Source organism: Macaca mulatta, chromosome 7 (assembly GCF_049350105.2).
Source record: "Macaca mulatta isolate MMU2019108-1 chromosome 7, T2T-MMU8v2.0, whole genome shotgun sequence".
NCBI lineage: Eukaryota > Metazoa > Chordata > Mammalia > Primates > Cercopithecidae > Macaca > Macaca mulatta.
The window spans coordinates 141,960,008-141,980,952 of record NC_133412.1 but is presented as its reverse complement, the minus strand read 5'-3'; the positions used below and the strand labels follow the sequence as shown (position 1 = coordinate 141,980,952).

General features: G+C 46.4%; 2 long non-coding RNA genes and 1 pseudogene across 3 annotated transcripts; 2 read left to right on the top strand and 1 right to left on the bottom strand.

The window, feature by feature from the left end:
• Positions 1–5,408: 5,408 nt before the first annotated feature.
• LOC114679588 (uncharacterized) lies at positions 5,409–8,646 on the top strand. Its single transcript, XR_013396415.1, has 2 exons — positions 5,409–5,525; positions 8,470–8,646. It is a non-coding gene; the product is annotated as an uncharacterized LOC114679588 (long non-coding RNA).
• Positions 8,647–13,959: 5,313 nt separating this feature from the next.
• Positions 13,960–20,945, top strand: LOC144330325 (uncharacterized; annotated as a pseudogene). The gene is made up of 2 exons (XR_013396390.1): positions 13,960–14,022; positions 18,219–20,945. The product of XR_013396390.1 is annotated as an uncharacterized LOC144330325 (transcript).
• On the bottom strand, positions 15,581–18,062 carry LOC106999468 (uncharacterized). Its single transcript, XR_013396396.1, has 3 exons — positions 17,915–18,062; positions 16,177–16,224; positions 15,581–15,715 (listed from the first exon to the last, which is right to left on the bottom strand). It is a non-coding gene; the product is annotated as an uncharacterized LOC106999468 (long non-coding RNA).

The following is a 20,945-nucleotide window of genomic DNA, read 5'->3' as shown; positions in this document are numbered from 1 at the left end:
CTAGTGTGCGCGTCTGGATGGCCTCGCGCCTGGAAGGTTCGCGAGGCCCCAGGAGCCGCAGAGCACGCCGGGGAGGAGATCCCGGCAGGCCGGCAGGGGCAGAGCGCCAAGGAGGGCGGCGGAACCTTGGCTGCTTCCCGGGAGGCCAAGGGCAGCTTTCCCGCGTGATCCGCGCGCTGCCGAGCGCGTCGGCCATCTTGGCGGCCTCGCCCGGGCCCGCACCCGGCCCGGCTTTCGCCGCGGCGCCGACGCCGGGGTGGCGACGGGAGAGCGCAACCACGAAGCTCGGCCGCGGGAGTGCGTGGACATCGCAGAAGCCCAGGAGAGCCCTGGACCCTGCTAGCTTCCCGGGGGTGCTGGGAAACGCCACCCCAGTAGCCGCCGCGAAGGCAGGCCTGCACTCCGAACCTCAAGTGAATCGGGTGGCGCCGGCCTGCCTTCTTCTTTTTGCCCCATATTCAAAGAGCGGAAAGTCGGAGGCTCTTAAAGTAGGTCACAGCGGTCAGCAGGTTTTTTTGGGGGCAGGCAAGTGACAGGGCCCAAAACCAGGCGTAGTATCTGGTTGCCTAAGATGCTTGGGCAACTCCTTCACCGGGGACACCAATCTCCGAGCCAGAGATCAGGGACTGGCCCCGGGGAGCTGGCTCCAGGCGGCCGATGCATTCCAGTCCCTGTCCACCATGGGGACTTGAGATGCCATTCTGAGGAGCCCCAGGCCCCCACCACGCCTGTTGCCTGTCTAGCTTAGTTCACACATGGATGCTCTCTCTCTGGCAGTTGGGTATTTCTCAGGTTCCAGAACATCCGTTCATCTTATCAGTCTTTCAAGGTTCAGCTTAAAGATCAGCTCCACTAGGAAGCCTTCTTGGATTTCTCCTGTTAGTTTCCAACGGAATCCGTCTCCTCCCTTCTCTGCACACCTTGAGAAGCAGCAGTAGCTGCAGCTGTAGGCTCTCCTGTTTTTTCCTTACAGTGTTTGTTGCTGCATACTCTCTCACTGAATTGTTTAATTGTGAGACCCCGTGAGGGTCGGGACCCTGTGATGCTGGCCGGGAAGCGGTTGTTGCAAGGGGAATCATGGGATTATTGAATGGGTTTTGATCTGGATTTTGGTGTTGGAAATCAAATTCCCAAATGTTTTCAACCTTGGGTAAAGGAACATGTAATGGTGTTTTCTTAAAGCTGTAATGGAATCCTTTTGTGTGTTTAATTGCTTTAAGTTATTTTAGTAGAAATGTCAGGGTGCCGGAGGAACAAAAGCCATGGGTCTGAGCCCAAGCAAGAAGAACCACTGAGCCTGTGCTGGGTGCTTCCTCTGCGTGGCCTCAGGGTCAGGACCTGTCAGATGGGATGGCAGGCTGCGGTCCGGCCCCAGGGTCCAACCAAGGAAGCTCCTGGGGCTGGGACTGGGCTTGAGGCTGTGATTTCGGACTCCTCGCTGATACTTCAGAGGAGGCAAAAGAAAGTGCCTCGACAGCCTTGGAGAAGCCTGGAGCTAAAGGAGAGATCCTTACTTTTTCCTTTTAAAATAATAAGCCAAACGCTCTCCCATGAAGGAGCCCAGAAAACCCCGTGCATGCCTCACCCACAGATGATTTGTTGAATGCTCATTAAGGGGAAAACAAAGAGGTGGTTTTGTTTATTTATTTAAAAGGAAAAATAAATGAGCTGTGACAAAACAATTTGAAACCAGGCCCCTCTGAGACCTGGGCTTTCACTTCCTTGATGGGAAGTAAAACAGAGAATCGAATCCCCCTCCAAATAAAAGTGAAGTTAATAATCAGACAGCTCGAGCCCTGGCCACATCCTGTCGGCCCCTCCCTCCCTGGGCTCTCTGTTTATAGCTGCAGAGTGCTTTCCCTTCAGAGCCCAAGCCGGCTTAACCCTTTCCTCCCCATCCAGGGAAGCCCAACCCTGCTCTGAGACTGGAGGTGGGCTCCTCACACCCCCTGGTGCTGGCCTAACCTCAGCAAACGGTGGCTCTACCCAGGCCTGCTGGCATGGGCCTGTGTCACCCACAGGGCAGCCAGCTTGGATTTGAGTGATACTCTCTGCTTGTCCTGCACAAAGCCTGAAAGTGTAACATTTCCTCTCCACACCTCCAGGGGAAGACTAAGTCAACTCATTCCCATTCCAGACTCCATGCAGCTTCTATAGCCTGGTAAACTCCAGAAAGCTGCATTCTGACAGAGGCACAAATCTTTGGGGTTTCTGGTCTGTGCTGAGAGCAGCACTCTGTGCATGTCTCTGGACTACTTTCTGTGAAAACTTTCCACTTCCTTCAAATGCCTTCCATTGTAGTAGCATGTTGATTTCTTCCAGAACCCCATGGGGTCAATAGTAGCACATCCCACTGGGCAGAGGAGGGCCCCTTGCTAAATTAATTTTGAGTTTTCTACTGTTCTAAGCAACAACTCTGCCCTATAGGGCCATAGTTATCCTCATTTTACAGAGGAGGAAACAGGGGTTAAGTACTTTGCCGAACGTTACAGAGCTAATACATAGCAGAGCTAGGATTTGAACCCAGGCATTCTGGCCCCAGTGTGCCCTTAGTCTCTGCACTCAAGGTTTAGCAGCCGGAGATTCCTCTCTTCTCTGGAGCCAGGGGGCTTTCAGAAGCTTAGGATAATCTTGTGAATGCATTGTGACGGTCCCAAAGCCCAAGAACCTTTTGAGAACATTCCTGAGCTTTGTCTTGGGCTGACCGGCCTCCTTTCTTGTTTCCTCCTATGGAAGAATAGGGAGCAGGTGGAGCCAGTGCAGGGCTCTGTCCATTCTCTTCCAGGATCAGCAGCGTCAAGATGTGGCTGGATGTGAATCCTCCATCCCTTCGTCTGGCTGGCAGAAGACTTAGAGCAAGAACCCAAATACTTCGTGTGGCTGCTCTGACAGTGGTCTGGATGACCTTCTGCTTAGGTTCCCTTGTCTCCTCCAGTCTTGTCACCTGAAGTCCCAAACACCGTCTTCTGGCTGAAGCTTGTCTTCAGGAAGCCACCCACCCAGTAGCCTGGGGCATGAACTGGGTGTGCACCACCTGCCTCTCCTGGGAGTTCTGCGTGCCATGGCTCCTTGATTTCTTCTTATAACTGTCTCTCTTGCCTGGCCACCTTTGCACAGCCATTTGGCAGGGCCTTTGCACCAGTGAAGGTATGTTGTGTTGCCCCTGGTGTATGGAGGCCTTCGGGGACCGCTTGCCTGAGACTTAGCTCCTTTTTGGGAGATGTTGCCAAGCCCAGGGTCTGCTGTCTGTCTGGAGCACCCTGAACCCCGTCTTTGGGAAGGGTTGGTCTGCTGCAGGTCTGCTTTCTGGGGATGCATTTTGACATGCAAAGCCATGGACCAGAGTGGGCAGTGCCTTACTCTTCATTTTCCAGCTAATTCTTCAACTAGAGAGAGCTGTGGTGGCCCCATCCCAACTGCCCTGTTCTTCTCAGAGCCTGGGCAGCTCCTCTGGCTGGGGGGTGCTGAGCCATGGCTTCTGTGACACTTGAAGGGGCTGACACCCAGCAGGGTACCTGGCCCAAAGGGGTTTCAGAGGATGTGTGCCTTGATTTTTGTTTAATTTAAATGTTTAAGAAAAGCATTCAAATTCAAACAGAGTGTTCACAGTGGGGTGGCTCTACTGTGGGCCTCTCAGAGGCTTAACAGCCACCAAAAAAACCACGTATTAGACCCACCGTGTTGCATTTCTTACTGTGGTAGGCACTGGACATACTGATCTCATTCACCCTCACGCCCTGGGAAATGGGGAATGGGGGATGTGTAAGTATCCCCATTTTCCTGTTGTGAAAAGTGAGGTCAGAAAGGTTGAGTAGCTTGCCTACCCTGCTATCATGGCTTTCTGCTGAGGGGAAAAAAAAGTTCATTGTGCTTTAAAAATACATTGAAACCAATTTTAAATCGATTTTTACTGAGCTTAAAAGCAGTGTCAAAATGGACATCAGTCCTTCTGCCTGCACTCTTCCAGCCCAAGAGGCCCAGAGGGGCAGGGCCCTACTCTTGGTCCCCACATAAGTGTGGGGAGGGCTGTGTAGCTTGCCTTTCTGACCTCGGGTGGGGGTGTCCATCTGTTCTCCAGCCCTCTCCGACAGGTTTTTCCATAGCTTCATTTCTTGTCCGAGAACACGTGTCTATAGGAAGTACATATTGTATTGCAAGAGCTAGTAAGACAAGAATCATTGAGTTAAAACTTTTTTAGTTTTTCTGAACTTAAAACATTTTATTATAGAAAATTTCAAATATATGCAGGAGACAGAGTAATATGGTGAACCCCATGTACCCACCCAATCTCAGCATCACCAACTCATGGCCAAACTTGTTCATCAGTGCCACCATCCACCTCCCTACCTTCTGTACAATTCTGAAGTATATCCTATATATCACATCATATCATTTCATCTGTCAATAGTTCATTCCAGGCCGGGTGTGGTGGCTTATGCCTGTAATCCCAACACTTTGGGAGGCCGAGGAGGGCGGATCACTTGAGGTCAGGAGTTTGAGACCAGCCTGGCCAATATGGTGAAACCTTGTCTCTACTAAAAATACAAAAATTAGCCGGGCGTGGTGGCGTGTGCCTGTAGTCCCAGCTACTTGGGAGGCAGGTGAATTGTTTTAACCCGGGAGATGGAGGTTACAGTGAGCCGAGATTGTGCCACTTCACTCCAGCCTGGGCGACAGAGCAAGACTCTGTCTCAAAAAAAAAAAAAAAATTCATTTTGTATCTCCCAATAATAGACTCTTGTTAAGCTTAGCCACATTATCATTATTCCACCTAAAAATTAATAATACCCCCTAGACATTACCAAGATTCTACTGGTGTTCAGCTTTCCCAAAACACTTTCAAATTCTTTGCTTTTCTACTTACTGAAAGAAAAATAAAAATAAAAATCAGCCCCCAAATAAAAATTTCTCAGCATTTGGTCATCTCCTTACAATCCCGCTCACAAAAGGACAGATTTCTGAATCTGGGCAGAAACACCCAGTTATTAAGTCTGAGGTGATGATCACACTGAAATCTCCTGCTGCAGCTCCCTGTTCAGCCAGCGCCTTCCACATACTGGGTGCTAGGTCAGTATGGGCTCCGTTTCACATAAGGATGAACACATGCAAGGGTGAGGATGCAGCCAGGTTGAGCTAATTAGGGGAGACTGGAGCGCAGCCCCCCGTGTCCTCCCACCCACACAGCCGCCCTGGCTGTGAGTGCCTGTCCTTGGCTTTCCCGGCCAGTGCTCCACCCGCCAGCTGCCTGGGCCTCCTCTGGGACCCTCTCCTCTCTCTTGCTTGGGATACTTGACTATGCTCCAGTGGCTCTATGGAATCCCACTTTGTGGGGCCTCCAGGGCTCTTCTTGGTCTTGCCAATTGCTGTTTAACATACAACAAAAGTTGACTGGGTTCCTTTTTTTTTGAGGGAGAGCTCATATTCATCAAGAGTGTGCCAAGTGCTTTGATCATCTGTCCTCACAGCAACCCCAGGAGATGGGTATTGTTGTCATCGCTACTTCATAAAGGAGGAGACGGAGGCAGGTGAGTCCTCTACTTGCCTAGGAGGGGGCAGTGCCAGACTCTGAATATGGTCAGCCTGAACATCGAGCTGGTGTGCTCCATGGCAATATATTGGTTCCCAGCTCTTAAGACTCCTTTAAAAAACTACTAGGCAACTCGGCCCAAGACTGGGCACGTATTCTTTTGAGGACAAATCTCGACAAGCTGGGATCTGCTGTCACCTTGCACTTTTCCTGAAATTTCCACGTCTTTCAAAACAGATAGAGCATGACTTCTAAATATACACACACTTATTAGGAGATTAGTTCAGTTGAATAGAATACATTTTAGGTATTTCAGCCTATAATTTCCTGGTTTGTCTTTTTTCATGGTTAAAGAATAGTTTGAGTTATAGATTATATGACTGTGACAGGTTGAAGGTTAGGAGGGATGGCAAGAAGCTGAGTATGTAAGGCCACAACCTAGACATCCATCCTTCTGCACTTTTTTTGATAGAAAAAAAAGTTACTTTTGGAATGTGCAGAAGTATCAGGGTCAAGTACATAAGAATTTTTGGAGGGAGATGGGCTGGCATGAGTACCATTTTCCTTGTCCTAGCTAATCAGAGCTCAGGGTGTGGCTGAACTTTGGAGGAGCAGGATAAGGTGCTTGGTCAGCCGCCTGTCTATGGGGATCCTGCCTCACCCACTGAGGACAGCCTGGGCATTGCACAGCTGGGCACTAAACCCAACACCCATGTGTTACTTTCTTTGCTTCTGGATTTTGCCTGGGTTTGCTTCAGCTTTCTCCCAACTCCTGCTCCCTTAGGGAAATGAAGAGTGGGCAGAGGTTTGATTAAGTAAGAAAACTGGAAAAACCAAAGCAGGCATGGAGAAGGGAAGCATTGACAGAATTGCAGAAGACAGAGAACAATTAGAAGGCTGAAAGAAGCCAAGCCGATAAAGGACTAGCATCTTCCATAAGTTTTCATGGGGTTTATGGACACAAGGCATTGAGGCATTGAACTTCAAGAAGCTGTTTGCCAACCAAAACAATGGTTGTGGCTATCTTTAGGCTCCCTTGGGAACACCTGGAAATTAATTTAAATCATTTTAGTTATTAAGAAAAGTTGCATTTGCTGGGATTTCTCTGGCTTTGCATAGAGGTGGGTATGCCAGTCTGCCATGGACCTCTGTTTTTCCAGGAATGGTGTGTTTGAGTTAGATGAGCCCTTATCCACAGAAAGGTGGCTGGGCCAGACCTCTCTCTAGAAGACGAAAAGCTGATCACACCACTCTACTCATACCTAATATTCTTCTGGCACAGGGCTCCTGCTCACATTCTCCAGTGAGCCAGCCATAGGGTACCATGATGGCAGCCACCCTACTCTGGGGTGAGTTGGACTGGTTTTTGGCCTTGTCCCAGGAAGACTAGCCCTTTCTCTGCAACAGACTAACAGCGGGGGTGAGGTGGGAAAATTGTAGGAAACACAAAGGCGAGAAAGGAAAGCTTGCTTTTCCAGGACTGTCCTTATTCAGTGTTAGGAAGAGTCTGAAATCCTCACACATACAAAAGCCCTAAGACTCACTTGTAGCCACCCAGAACACTACTGAGTGGATTTGGTTGGGGATCAGGGCAGTTGTTTTAAATTCACTGCTGCCTCTTTTTCTCTCCTGGGTCTTTTTTTTTTCTTTTTTTAATTTTCAGGTGTTGTTTGCTTTGACATTCTTCTCTCTTTTCAGAAGAGTTATAACTGGCCCCCACTTCTTTATCATTCTCAGCTCCCTTCCCCACCTCACTCTGCCTTCTTAGCATAATTTTGCTTTTCTTTTGGCCTGCCTTATTTTACATCTGGATTCTTGGATGATTTATTTTGTCTGTTTCTTGAATTCTCATCTTCTCCCATTTCTTAGAGGTTTTTGGGAATTTTTTTCCCCCTTTCAGCTTCAGTTCTTTTCCCTAAAGCTTTCCTTGGGTCACACGGCTTTTATTCTTGTTCATCTGTTTAAGCAGAGCTGGCAAGGAGGAGGCCACAGCCGGCAGGCAGAGCCACAGCAGCAGAAGAGGTCTTGGGAGCCTGAAGATTCTCCTCCCAGCCCTGGTGTCCTTCTGGGGAGGGGGATGGGGACAGTGCTGCTCTCCCTGTTAGGGCTGATGTTGTCTGCCAGGCCTGGGCTGAGGGTTAGGGCAGATGGTGTCTCCTCCACAGTGTGTGGGCCTGGGACTCCGTGGCTCAGGGAGGCAAAGGAATCCATCCTTCGGGCTGTGGGTTGGAGGATTAACCAGGTTAGACCAGGAAAGACTGGAGCTCCATGGAGTTGCACCCACTGGGAATGTATTTCTTGCAAAACTCAGTGCTGTGTTTGAAGAACTTGCAGCATAGGGACTGACTCTTGGGACCCGAGTCTGGGTTTCCTTCAATTCTGACTCAGTGACTGAAGTTGACCTGGGCATCCAGAGGTGTCTGCTGGGGAGACAGAGGCAGTTTTCCAGTGGAAAGTCCTTTCTTCCCACTGTCCCCGCCCTTGGCCAGTGGGCATTTTGAGGGTGGAGGGGGAATGCTAGAAGAGGCTGGTAATTGTGGGGTGTATTAAAGACTCTTGGCTGCTGGGCAAACCCCACCTGTGGGAGGCTCTGAGGGTCAGCCCTGGTACTGATGAGGTGGGTGGCACTTCTTGGTGGGCATAGTGGCAGAGAAATCCTAGAAGTTGCAACCACACCCCTCCCTGTCTGGAGTGGTGGGGTGGGGTGGGAGCATCCTGGGCCCTGCTCCCCAGCTGTCCGAGGCAAATCGACTGGAGTCCATCTGGCTGTCCCCACTGGTCTAGGCATGCTTCCCATCCTGGGGCATCAGTCCTCAGCGGGTGCGGCTGAGGGGCTGGTGGATCAGCTCTGCCTGGGCACACCCGGAGCTGAGCGGCATCCTGGGGTGAGGGGACTCAAGAGCTCCTGGTAGACACCCACTGGACTGCCTTATCTTTTCTAGGCCCTGTGCTGATGGTGGCCACCTGCTTCTCTGGCAAGTGTGGTTGAGGGCCGTTTCCATAGGCACACCTTGCTCTCTTTCTGGGTCCCATCTGTGCTTCATCATCATCTTCATCAATGCACCGTGTTCCCTGTCACTTGAGGGAAGTGCTGTTGCTTATATAAAGGCTTGAGACAACTCTTTGCTTACATTTTATATTTTGTTTATGTTTTCTAAGCCTTCAGTTCTGGAGTCCAACTCTCAGGGTCCGGCATCCTTTAAGACTCGAAAAGCATAAACTTCAGGAGGCCAAAGGCCCTTACTCCTAGGCCCTGTGGACTTGGTTTATCTCTGATTCCAGGCAGTGCCTCCTAGTGTATGTAGAGGGCTATAATCAACAGGAGGAATGACTACGGGATGGATGATGAATGTTCTTCCAAGTTGCTCCCCTTGACTCTGGCAGGAGAGCTGGGGGCAAAGACCCAGCCTCTTTGACACAGAAATTCAGGTGAGGATTAGGATTCCAGCAGGCCGCCTCACTCCTAGTTGGGTCCCAAGTACAGCCTCCTGAAATCTGTCCATGTCTGTGCCTCCTCATTCCTGCCATCTCGCTCTGCCTTCCCTCTTCCCACGCACTAGCACCACGCTGTATAAATATTGACACCCCGGGCTGGCAGGAATCTTTCTCCAGCTGCTTCCCTGGTCTCTGGGAGAGCTTGTTTCCTCACCCAGCAGCTGCAGCAGATCTGGTTGCCTTTGGTCAGACAAGAGCAGGCCCTGGTTTGGGGGCCCACAGTACCCCAGAGTGGAGGGTGCAGTTGGTGGGAGAAACTTAGCACTAAAGAAGTCACAGGGCTGTGGCAAAGACCCGTCCTCTCTCTCTCCCCCACCGGCTGTCCACATGGCAACCCTCCAAGAGCTGTCTGATCCCTGCTCTGGCTGGGGAGGTTCCTGTTTCTCAAAAGAACAGCTCCTCAGGGCAGAGTTGGCCATACAGGGCCTTGCTAGGGAGTCGTGGAGGATAATTCCAAAGCAAACTCGCTGATGCTAGGACAAAATAGTACCTTGGTTTACCTGTGAACACTTTACTGTTTACTAGTAAGTGTGAATCCCTTGATTTGCCCTGAAGACCCCACAGTTTAGAGCAAGACCCTCCTGGATTATCTGCAAGTCAGGCCTCTCACCAGCATCTGCCCCAGGCCACCCTCCCTCCCACCAGTCCCTGCCAGTCCTTCCGCCTCAAGGGTAGAGAGAGGAGAGGACAGACGCTCCTTCTCCCACCTTCCTTGGTGACCCAGCCAAGGAAGCAAACTGGCACTTGGGTTCCCATGGGCTGGGCACCATGCACAGTACTTCCCCATGTTCTCATGTAGTTATTCAAGTCTCGGGCACAGCAGGTATCTTAGCTTCCTCATGCATGTCTCCTCTTTCTGCCAGCAAACAGCAGCAGCCATGTAGTAGCAAGCCCCCAGATACAGAGCCCAGACTTTCTCTAGTCCTGAGTTCAGCCGGGAACCTCTTGAGAGCCAGCCAAGGACTGGACATCAATCCCAGCTGCTCGCAGTAGGTGCAGGTCACCTTCTGCCACCTCCTGCTCCTGTGCCTCAATTTCCCTTACATCTGTGGGAGGTCATTAACCTGTGCTTCATAAAGTATTTCAAATTTAGCAAAAAACAAGTTTGAAAAAAGCAACGTCATTTCTTTTTTTTTTTTTTTTTGATGGAGTCTTACTCTGTTGCCCAGGCTGGAGTGCAGTGGCACTATCTCGGCTCACTGCAACCTCCGCCTCCCCGGTTTAAGCAGTTCTCTGCCTCAGCCTCCGAGGTAGCTGGGATTACAGGTGCCTGCCACCACACCTGGCTAATTTTTTGTATTTTTAGTAGAGACAGGGTTTCACCGTCTTGACCAGGCTGGTCTTAAACTCCTGACCTCATGATTCACCTGCGTGAGCCTCCCACAGTGCTAACATTACAGGCGTGAGCCACCGCACCAGGCCAAAAAAGCAACATCATTTCAAATCCTTTTTCTAGTTATAGGGATTGGGGTGGCAGAAGAGATTGTTCAGGTATCAGGGACTAAGGAGAATGTGTGTTCAGTGCTTTGGGGAAGCTGGGGAGGAGGTAAACAGGGTTTAAAAGGCCTGGATTTTATATCCAACAACCCCTAAAATTCAAGTAATAGAGCCATTGGAGGTGTGTGTGTGGGATTGGGTAGGGGTTCTCATGGGGGCCAGGGACAAAGACCCCAGTTTCCCTGCACTCACACTTGTGCGGGAAAGAAAGCAAACAGATCTCTCTCTCTCTCTCTCAGTGGGTAAGGTACATGGAGAAAGGCAGGAAACTGCAATTCGAAAGCCGTGCATTTGTGAGATACTCCTGCTGCCTGCCTGTCTCTCCAGCCCCCCAAAGTAAAATAAAACCCAAATAAAAGCCTGACCCGGCAGATATTAATGCTATAGAGCCAGGGTTGGTGTGCAGGCAGCCACCCCCTTCTTCCCCCTTCTGTTTCTATAAGTGGCTGAAATAAATTTAGCGAAACAACCCCACCCGTCTGAGGGCCTAAGATTTCAGAGCAGTGGGATTCTCTATCCTGAAAACCCATTTTTCAGAGCTGAGAGCTTTTTGTTTAAATTCCTTTTGGGAATGGAATGCTCTCGATCTAAAATAATTATTATACTGCAGTCATCTATTCCTCATAGATAAATGCTTTGACACAGTATAGCTTGCTGAAAAGCTGATCTACAAATGCTCTGCAGCTTGAGATTGTCAACTCTATGGGGACAATGCCTAGTTGGATCTGTTGGGGTATTTATTGTAAGATTATTCTTCTAATGTTTGTACATATTCAGCCAAGTCCCTCTGTTGTCTGTCATAGAGGACACTGATTGTGGTTGGCTAAGTTAGCGAAGTAGAGAAGTACTAAATCTTCATTTTTTTTTCCATGAATATTTATTGAGGGCCTACTATCTGTTAGGCACTAAGCCAGGCACTGGGAGTTCAGTTGAGAGCAGAGAGAGCCTGCTTTGATGGAGCATACATCCTAGTGGGAAGGGAATGTTAAAAAGTTAAATGACTACAAAAAACTGGCAACTAATGTTGTATTTTAAAATGAAAATGAAAGACTGAATGCTTTCCCCCTAAAATCAGGAACAAGGTCAGGGCATCTACTCTTACCATGCCTATTCAACACTGTATTGCAAATCCTGGATAGAGCAATAAGGCAAGAAAATGAAATATAATTCATATGTTAGGGAAGGAAGAAATTAAGTTATTCCTATTTATAGACAATATGTGCTTGTCTACATTAAAAACAAAAACAGGCCTGGTACAGGAGATCATGTCTGTAATCTCATCACTTTGGGATGCCCAGGCAGGAGGATTACTTGAGGACAAAAGTTAGAGACCAGCCTGGGAAACATAGTGAGATCCTATCTCTACAAAAAATTAAAAAAAACTAGCTGGAATGGTGGCATGTACCTATAGTTCCAGCTACTTGGGAGGCTGAGGTGGGAGGACTGCTTGAGCTCAGGAATTTGAGGCTGCAGTGAACTATGATTGCACCACAGCACTCCAGCCTGGGCAACAAGGTGAGACTCTATCTCAAAACAAAAACAAAACAAAAATAATAAAAACACCCCAAGTAATCTATCAAAAAAATCCTCTTACAATTAAAGTGATTTTGTGAGATCACAGGAGACAAGGTCAATACACAAAAATCAACTGAATTTCTGTAAACTAATAAACAAGTGGAGACCAAGATTTCAAAAGGCCAGGTGTGGTGGCTCATGCCTATAATCCCAGACTTTGGGAGGCTGAGGTGGGGAGGTCAACTGAGGTTGGGAGTTCAAGACCAGCCTGACCAACATCGAGAAACCCCGTCTCTACTAAAAATACAAAATTAGCTGGGTGTGGTGGCGCATGCCTGTAATCCCAGCTACTCGGGAGGCTGAGGCAGGAGAATCACTTGAACCCAGTGGGGTGGAGGTTGCAGTGAGCCGAGATCACACCCTTGAACTCCAGACTGGGCAACAAGAGCAAAACTCCAACTCAAAAAAAAAAAAAATTATGATAGTTCTAAAAAATAGGAAATATTAGGTATAAATCTAATGAAACATATATAGAATCCCTGTGCTAAAAACTATAAAACAGCCGGGCATGGTACCACATGCCTGTGGTCCCAGCTACTTGGGAGGCTGAGGCAGAAGTATCACTTAAGCCCAGGAGTTTGAGGCTAGCCTGGACAACATAGCAAGACCCCATTTCAAAAAAAGATTAAAACTATAAAACACTGACAAAATCAAATAAGTCCTAACTAGACATACTATGTGCATGAATTAGAAGACTCAACATAGTAATTCTCCCTGTAGTGATTTAATGCATTTCCAATAAAAATCTCAGTAGGGTTTTTTTCCCTAGATATAGACAAGCTGATTCTGAAGTTTTTATGAACAGGCAAAGGAACTAGAATAGCTAAAACAATTTCAAAATATAAGAAAAAAGTTGGAGGAATTACACCTTCTTAAGACTTAGTAAAAAGCTACAATAATTGATCGTGTAGTATTGGTGAAGGGGTGGACACAGATCAGTGGAACAAAATAAACAGACCTTACAAATATGGCCATCAAATTTTTGGAAAGGTGTAAAGGCAACTCAATGGTAAAATGACAGTCTTTTCAACAAATAATGTTGCGAGTGAAAATCCACAGGCAAAAAAAGAACCTCAAGCTAAATTTCACATCTTTATATAAAAACTAACTCTAAATGGATTACAGATCTGAAGTAACTACTTTTAGGGCAGGATTCTAGGAACATGGCAGAGTAGCAAGCACCAGGAATGTTTCCCCTCTTAAGAAAACAATTGCAGTGGCAGAATCTGTCTGATACAACTATTTTGGAACTCTGGAGTCTATTGAAGGCTTGAAAATTCCAGGGGGAGGCTTGAACAGTAATTTGTGTTTAATTTTGGTCAATATCAGCTCTTAGAACAGTAGCAGCTACCCATCCCCCACGTCCAACCCTATGGCAGACAGCTGTGCATATGTTCCTGGAGTAGCCTGCACACAGCTTACAGGAGCCAGGATGGGCCAAAAGGACCCTGTCCTCCAAATATCAGGGTTTTATGCTCTGATTACTGCTTCTGATAACAGAGATGTAGACAATGATGCAGGTGGCCATTGTTGTTGCACCTTCTCCCATCATTTTTTTTTTTTTTTTTTTTTTGAGACGGAGTCTCGCTCTGTTGCCCAGGCTGGAGTGCAGTGGCCGGATCTCAGCTCACTGCAAGCTCCGCCTTCTGGGTTTACGCCATTCTCCTGCCTCAGCCTCCCCAGTAGCTGGGAGTACAGGCGCCCGCCACCGCGCCTGGCTAGTTTTTTGTATTTTTTAGTAGAGACGGGGTTTCACCGTGTTAGCCAGGATGGTCTCGATCTCCTGACCTCGTGATCCGCCTGTCTTGGCCTCCCAAAGTGCTGGGATTACAGGCTTGAGCCACCACGCCCGGCCATCTCCCATCATTTTTTATTTTTATTTTTATTTTTGAGATGGAGTCTTGCTCTGTTGCCCAGCCTGGAGTGCAGTGGCGCGATCTTGGCTCACTGCAACCTCTGTCTCCTGGGTTCCAGCAATTCTCCTGCTTCTGCCTCCTGGATAGTTGGGATTACAGGCCCCCGCCACCATGCCCAGGTAATTTTTGTATTTTTAGTAGAGACGGGGTTTCACCATGTTAGCCAAGGTGGTCTCAAACTCCTGACCTCAGGTGATGCACCCGCCTTGGCCTCCCAAAGTGCTGGGATTACAGGCATGAGCCACCACAACTGGCCAACACCTTCTCCCATTGTTGCAAGCTCCTCCCCCTCTGTTGAACTAACTTATAGGGGATTTAAAGGGATGAAGGCCCCCTTTTAAAAAAAATCGACTCTTCATTTCTCTCTTTTTCCCCTTTTTGGAGCCAGATATTAAAGACTAGGACATTCAAAAACAATTACATACATGGACAAATTTGAAAATGAATGCCCATGCATGATCAGAGAAAGGCACAGGCTCAGAATAGATCTCAGAAGACCTCACATTTATACCTCAGGCTGATCCTTGGCACAGAGAGCCTACAACAATAATTTAAAAAAACATTTACCAAACCCAGCAAACCTTGATGAAGGGGAAGAATCTGATTTCTAGAATTACCACATTATTAGATTGAAATGTTCAGTTTTCAACAGCAACAAAAATCACAAGACATACGAGAAACACGAAAGCACGGTCCATCCAAAAAATAAATCAACAGAACTGTTCCTGAAAAATAACTGATGGCAGATCTACTAGATAAAGACTTTAAAACAACTGTCTTAAAGATGCCCAAAGAACTAAATAAAGATATGGAGATAGTCAAGAAAGAGATGTATGAACAAAATGGGAATAACAATAAAGAGATAGTAAGCCTAAAGTGAAAGTAAAAAGAAATTCTGGAGCTGAAAAGTACAATAACTAAAATGAAAAATTCACTTTAGGATTCAAAGACAGTTTTGAGGAAGCAGGAAAAAGAATCAGCACATTTGAAGACAGGACACTGGAAGTAATGAAGTCTAGGGAATAGAAAGGAAAAAGATTGAGGAAAGTGAATAGAGCCTAAAGGACCTGTGGAACACCATTATACACATAGTAGGAGTCCCAGAAGAATAAGAGAGAGAAAAGGGGAAAGAATATCTGAAACTTGGCTAAAAACTTCTGAAATTTGATGAAAGACATGAATATGAACATCCAAGAAGTTCAATGAACTCCAAGTAAAATAAAGGAACCCACACCAGGATACATTATAATCAGACTCTCAAAAGTCAAAGACAAAAAGAGAATCTTGAAGCAGCAACAAAGAAGTGACTCACATAAAATATATATATATATATATATTTTTTAATTAAAGACATAGGGTCTTCCTTTGTTGCCCAAGCTGATCTTGAACTCCAGATCTCAAGCAATCCTCCTGCCTTGGCCTCCCAAAGTGCTCGGATTTCAGGTGTGAAATCCCACTGCATCCCACTACAAGGGATCCTTAATGAGATTATTGGCAGATTTCTCATCAGAAATTTTGGACACCAGAGGCAGTGGGACAACATATTTAAAATGTTAAAAGAAAAACAAAAATCAAACAAGAATACTATATCCGGAAAAACTGTCCTTCAAAAGTGATGGAGAAAGTAAGACATTCCTAAATAAACAAAAGCTGAGGGAATTCACTACCACTAGACTTGTCCTGTAAGAAATGCTCCAAGGGTGTCCTGCAAAGTAAAATAAAGAACAGTAGACAGTAACTTGAAACCATATGAAGAAATGAAGATCTCAATAACGGCAATTATAAGAGCTAGTATTATTGAAACAACAGTTTGTAAGTTTACTTTGTGACAAAATTTAAGAGACTGCTTTAAAAAACAATTATTAGTCTAAAAGCTAAAATTATTATAAATTTGGATTGTAATGCCACATTTGTTTTCTACATAATTTAAAAGACTAACACATTTAAAATAATTATTAGTTTCTATATTGGGGCACAAAATGTATAAAGACGTAATTATGTGATATCAATAATCAAAAGGGATGCAGATGCAGCTGTAAAGGAGCAGAATTTTTGTATGTTTTTGAAGTTAAGCTGTTATAAATTCAAATTCGAGTGTTTTAACTTTAGGATGTTAAATGTAATCCCCATGGTAACCACAAAGAAAATACAATAGTCCCCCCTTACCTGTGGTTTCACTTTCTGTAGTTTCAGTTATCCACAATCAACCACAGTCTGGAAATATTAAATGGAAAATTCCAGAAATAAACAATAAGTTTTAAATTGTATGCTATTCTGAGTAATATGATGAAATCTCATGCTATCCTGCTCCATCCTGCCTGGGACATGAATCATCTCTTTGTCCAGTGTATCCACACCATATCTGCTACCTGTCCATCAGTCACTTGGTAGCCATCTTGGTTATCTAATTGACTGCTGTGGTATCACAGCGCCTGTGTTCAAGGAATCTTTATTTTACTTAATAATGACCCCAAAATGCAAGAGTAGTGATGCTGGCAATTTGGAGAGGTCAGATAAAAGGCAATTTGGAGAGAACAAAGCAGTAAACTGCTTCAAGTGAAAAGGTGAAAATTCTCAACAAGGAAGAAGAAGCATATGCTTATATTGCTAAGATCTATAGTACGAATGAAAATTCTATCCATGAAATTCTGAAGGAAAAAAAATTGTCATAGTATATGGAGGGTTCAGTACTGTCCCTGGTTTCCAGCATCTACTGGGGGTCTTGGAACATATCCTATATGGATAAAGGAAGGACTACTGTAGTTGTAGTATAAAAGAAAATGTACCAAAGAAAATGAGAAAGGAATTTAAATGTTTCACTATGGAAAATCAACTAACACAAAATAAGATAGTAGTGCAGAAAAATGAGGAACAATACAACTCTAAGGCATCTAGAAAACAACAGAATGACAGAACTAAGTCCCTTCTCATCAGTAATCACTTTAAATGTTAATTAAATGCCCCAATCAAAAGACAGTGATTGGCAGAATGGATAAACAGAAAATCTGATCCAACTATATGTTGTCTACAAAAGACTGACTTTAGATTTAAAGACACAAACAGATTGAAAGTAAAAGGGCAGAAAAAGATGTTTCATGCAAACAGTAACCAAAAGAGAGCAGGAATGGCTCTACTAATATTATATAAAATAGACTTTAAATCTAAAAAGGTTACAAGAGATAAGGACATTATATATTAATAAAATGCTCAATATAGCAAGAAGATAGAACAGTTATATACATTTATGCACCTAACAACAGACCATGAAAATATATAACACTTTCAGAAGAAAACAAAAAATCTTAATGACTTGCGGTTAGACAAAGATTTCTTAGCTGTGACACCAAAAGCCTGATCCACAAAAGGTAAAACTGATAAATTAGACTTCATTAAAATGAAAAACTTTTGCTCTGTGAAAGATCCTTTGCTTGGAGAGTTAAAAGATAAGGCACAGACATGAGAAGATAATTTGCACATCACATAAGCAACAAAGGAACTTTATGTATCCAGAATATGTAAAGAACTCTCAAAACTGAACAGTAAGAAAATGACCAATGAAATGACCCAACTAAAAAATAGGCAAAAGGTTTGAATAGACGCTTCACCAAAAAGTATATGCAGATGGCAAATAAGCATACGAAAAGATGTTCAACATCATTAGCCATTAGAGGAATGCAAACTAAAACCACAATGCGATACCACCACATACCTATTAGAATGACTAAAACAAAAAATAGTAATACCGTTAAGTGCTGGTGAGGATGTGGAGTAAGTGGAAACTCTCATATGTTGTTGTTGGAAATGCAAAATAGTATAGCCACTTTGGAAAATGATTTGGCAGTTTTGTATTAATTTCAACATATAGTTACCATGTGACCCAGAAATCTCACTCCTAGTTACTTACCCTAGAGAAATAAGAACTTGGCCAGGTGCGGTGGCTCATGCCTGTAATCCCAGCACTTTGGGAGGCCGAGGCAGGTGGATCCCAAGGTTGGCAGATCCTGAGGTCAGGAGATCGAGACCATCCTGGCTAACACGGTGAAACCCCATGTCTACTAAAAATACAAAAACAAAATTAGCTGGGCGTGGTGACGGGCACCTGTAGTCCAAGATACTCGGGAGGGTGAGGCAGGAGAATGGTGTGAACCCAGGAGGCAGAGCTTGCATTGAGCCAAGATTGCGCCACTGCACTCCAGCCTGGGTGACAGAGTGAGACTCAAAAAGAAAAAAAAAAAAAAGAAATAAGAACTTGTGTTCACACAAAAACCTGTACATGAGAGTTTATTGAAACTTTATTCATAGTGGCCCAAAGCTGGAAATAATCCAATGTCCAACAGGAAAATGGATAAACTATTGTATAAGCGCACAGTGAAGTACTGTTTATCAATAAAAAGGAATGATCTATTGATACATGCAACAACATGGTTAAATATCAAAGGCATATGCTGCATAAAACCAAACATACAATATGATTCCATTTGTATGACATTCTGGGAAGACAAAACTGCGATGACAGAGAACAGATCAGTGGGGTTGCCAGGGATTAGAGATGGAGAAAGTTTGAACGCAAAGGGATAGTATGAGGGAGTTTTTGAGGGGTGATGGAACTGTTGTGTTTCCTGATTGTGGTGGTGGTTACATGAATCAATTCATAAGTTAAAATTCATAGAACTGTATGCCAAATAAAGATAAATTTTACTGTATGTTAAATTGAAAAGTAAAAAAAAAAGTTACAGGAATGAATGTATACTCACAAACTGAAATAACTACTTTGAAGGAAATGAACATTCCATGAGAGCCTAGGAGAGAGGAGGGACACTGTTATGTGATGAAGGAAAGCATCAGGAATGTTTTCCCTGAGGAAGTGAGGCTTGAGTTGGGTTCTAAAGAATGATTTAGAATTTGGGCTAAAGGAAGGTTGATTCTCACAGAAGGATTTGCATGTGCAAAGGCCCCAGAGTAGGAGGAAGATGGCTCATTTTCATCTAAAAAGGACTAGAGCACAGGGAGTTCCCTGGAGGGTGGGAGAAGTGGTGATGGGGAGTGAAAAAAATCTAACCTGTAGTAAGAGTCATTATGCCTGACTGCTCTAGGTGGGGCCTAGGTTAGGGCGAGTGGAGAGGTGTAGCTGTGGGCTGGCCTTATAACTTCACTGACAGTTGGAACATCTTGCAGAGACCTGGGCAATTAGACCCCCCAGGGCAATGCTGGACCTGGGACTGGATTCTCTGTAGTCCTTGCAGGAGGCGGTCTGCTCCCAAACCCAAAGATTCCAGACACCCTGCAGGGCCACATTTACGATAGACCCTAAAGTGCCCTCTCCTGAGGCCCCTGTCTTGTTCAGGAGAATATTGACAGCTCAGTAATATACACTAAGCTTTCTGAGGGGCTTAAGGACTTTGAGAGATAAGACAGTCTGGCTTTTATAGACTACCACAAGGCCCCAGTGATGTAGTTGTTTACAGAAATACTTGTGTCAATAATCAGGTATTTTTCAGATGTGGGCAACAAATCCCCATCACCCTACCCTGAACCACTTTACTGTCCCCCAGGCTCCAAGCCCAGGGCCCTCTCCCCATTTCCAGGCCTCAGGGCCTGCCTTATCCAGGGCTGGGGATGGAGGCTAGAGAGTGACACAGATCAACTTATAAGTTGTCAGTTGGCCATTTAATGGAAGTCTACACCGAATAATCCTTTGCCAAGTGAATAGCCCCGGAATTTGTTTTGTGGTGTAATAAGGGTTGCCAAATGCCTTAGTTTACATACAACAGCCTGGCATATATTCAGTGAGGCATGACTCTAGGCACTTTATGGGCCAAATTTAGGCAGTTATCATGATTCCTATTTCAGAGATGAAGAAACTGAGGCCTTGGTCAGTGACTTGAAAAGTCACATAGCTAGAAAATGGCCAAGATTTGGATCCAGGACTGCCTAACTTCAATGTTCTGGCTCACTGATTCTCAAACATTAGTATTTGGGTCGTGAGATGGAAATTTACCAAAAATGCAGATTCTCGCTCCCATCTGGGCCGGGAAATCAGCATTCCAAACTTTAAATTAGGGGACTCCAGGGGTCTGTCTCTCTCCACCTGAAGAATTTAGGTGATTTTGCAAATGACCTGAAGCCTGAGAGGAAGTGCAACACTGCAGGGCTCTCAGGAGCGGGTACCCTGCTGACCCCTGTGACTAGGCCTAACCGTCTGGGTTCTGCGGCCCAGTGCTCTAGACTCTCACCTGCCCGGAGGTGCGCTTGGGGTCCAGATTGGCTGATGAATATGTATATCCGCAGCGCCTCCTTCACTCCGAAGACTTTCACTTTCCCCCTTGCACAAAACCGAACATCCCACCCCACCCCCACCTCCAAGCTAAAATACCTGGGCCACCCCTCCCCACGAAGGGACGCGCTCCAGGCGAATGGGGAGGGCCCGGAAGTCGGGCCCGGGACGGAGGAGCCGGCCCACCGCCTCCCGGTCGGAAGCGGCAGTGCAGGTGAGGCCGCGGCCAGCCTCGGGACTGCGCGGGTAAGGAGCGGGAGGGCCGACTGCACCGCGAAGTTGGCGGGGGACGGCCGCGCACGCCTCGTCTCGGACTTCCTGCCCCGTAGGGGCTGGCCGCCCTCCCGCCACCCCAGGGCACCTGCCGACCACGTCTGGGCGGGGGCGGGCCGGCTCCCGCCCTCGGGCCCTCACCCCACCCCGGCCAGCCGCGGCGGGGACGTCGGGTCAGCGAAGGGTTAAGGGACTTGCTCCCTCCTCTCGGCTCCCTCACCCTTGGAAAGTCCCCGAAATGACGTTTCAACCCGACAATTTAAAAAAGAGTTTAATTATAGAGACAGGCTCTGGGAGCTGGAACAAACTCTCGGTCGGCGGGGCCGGTAAACAACTCGGGAGCGAGCGGGCTAGGCCAGCCGCAGCCTTGCGGAGCCCGCGCCCCTGG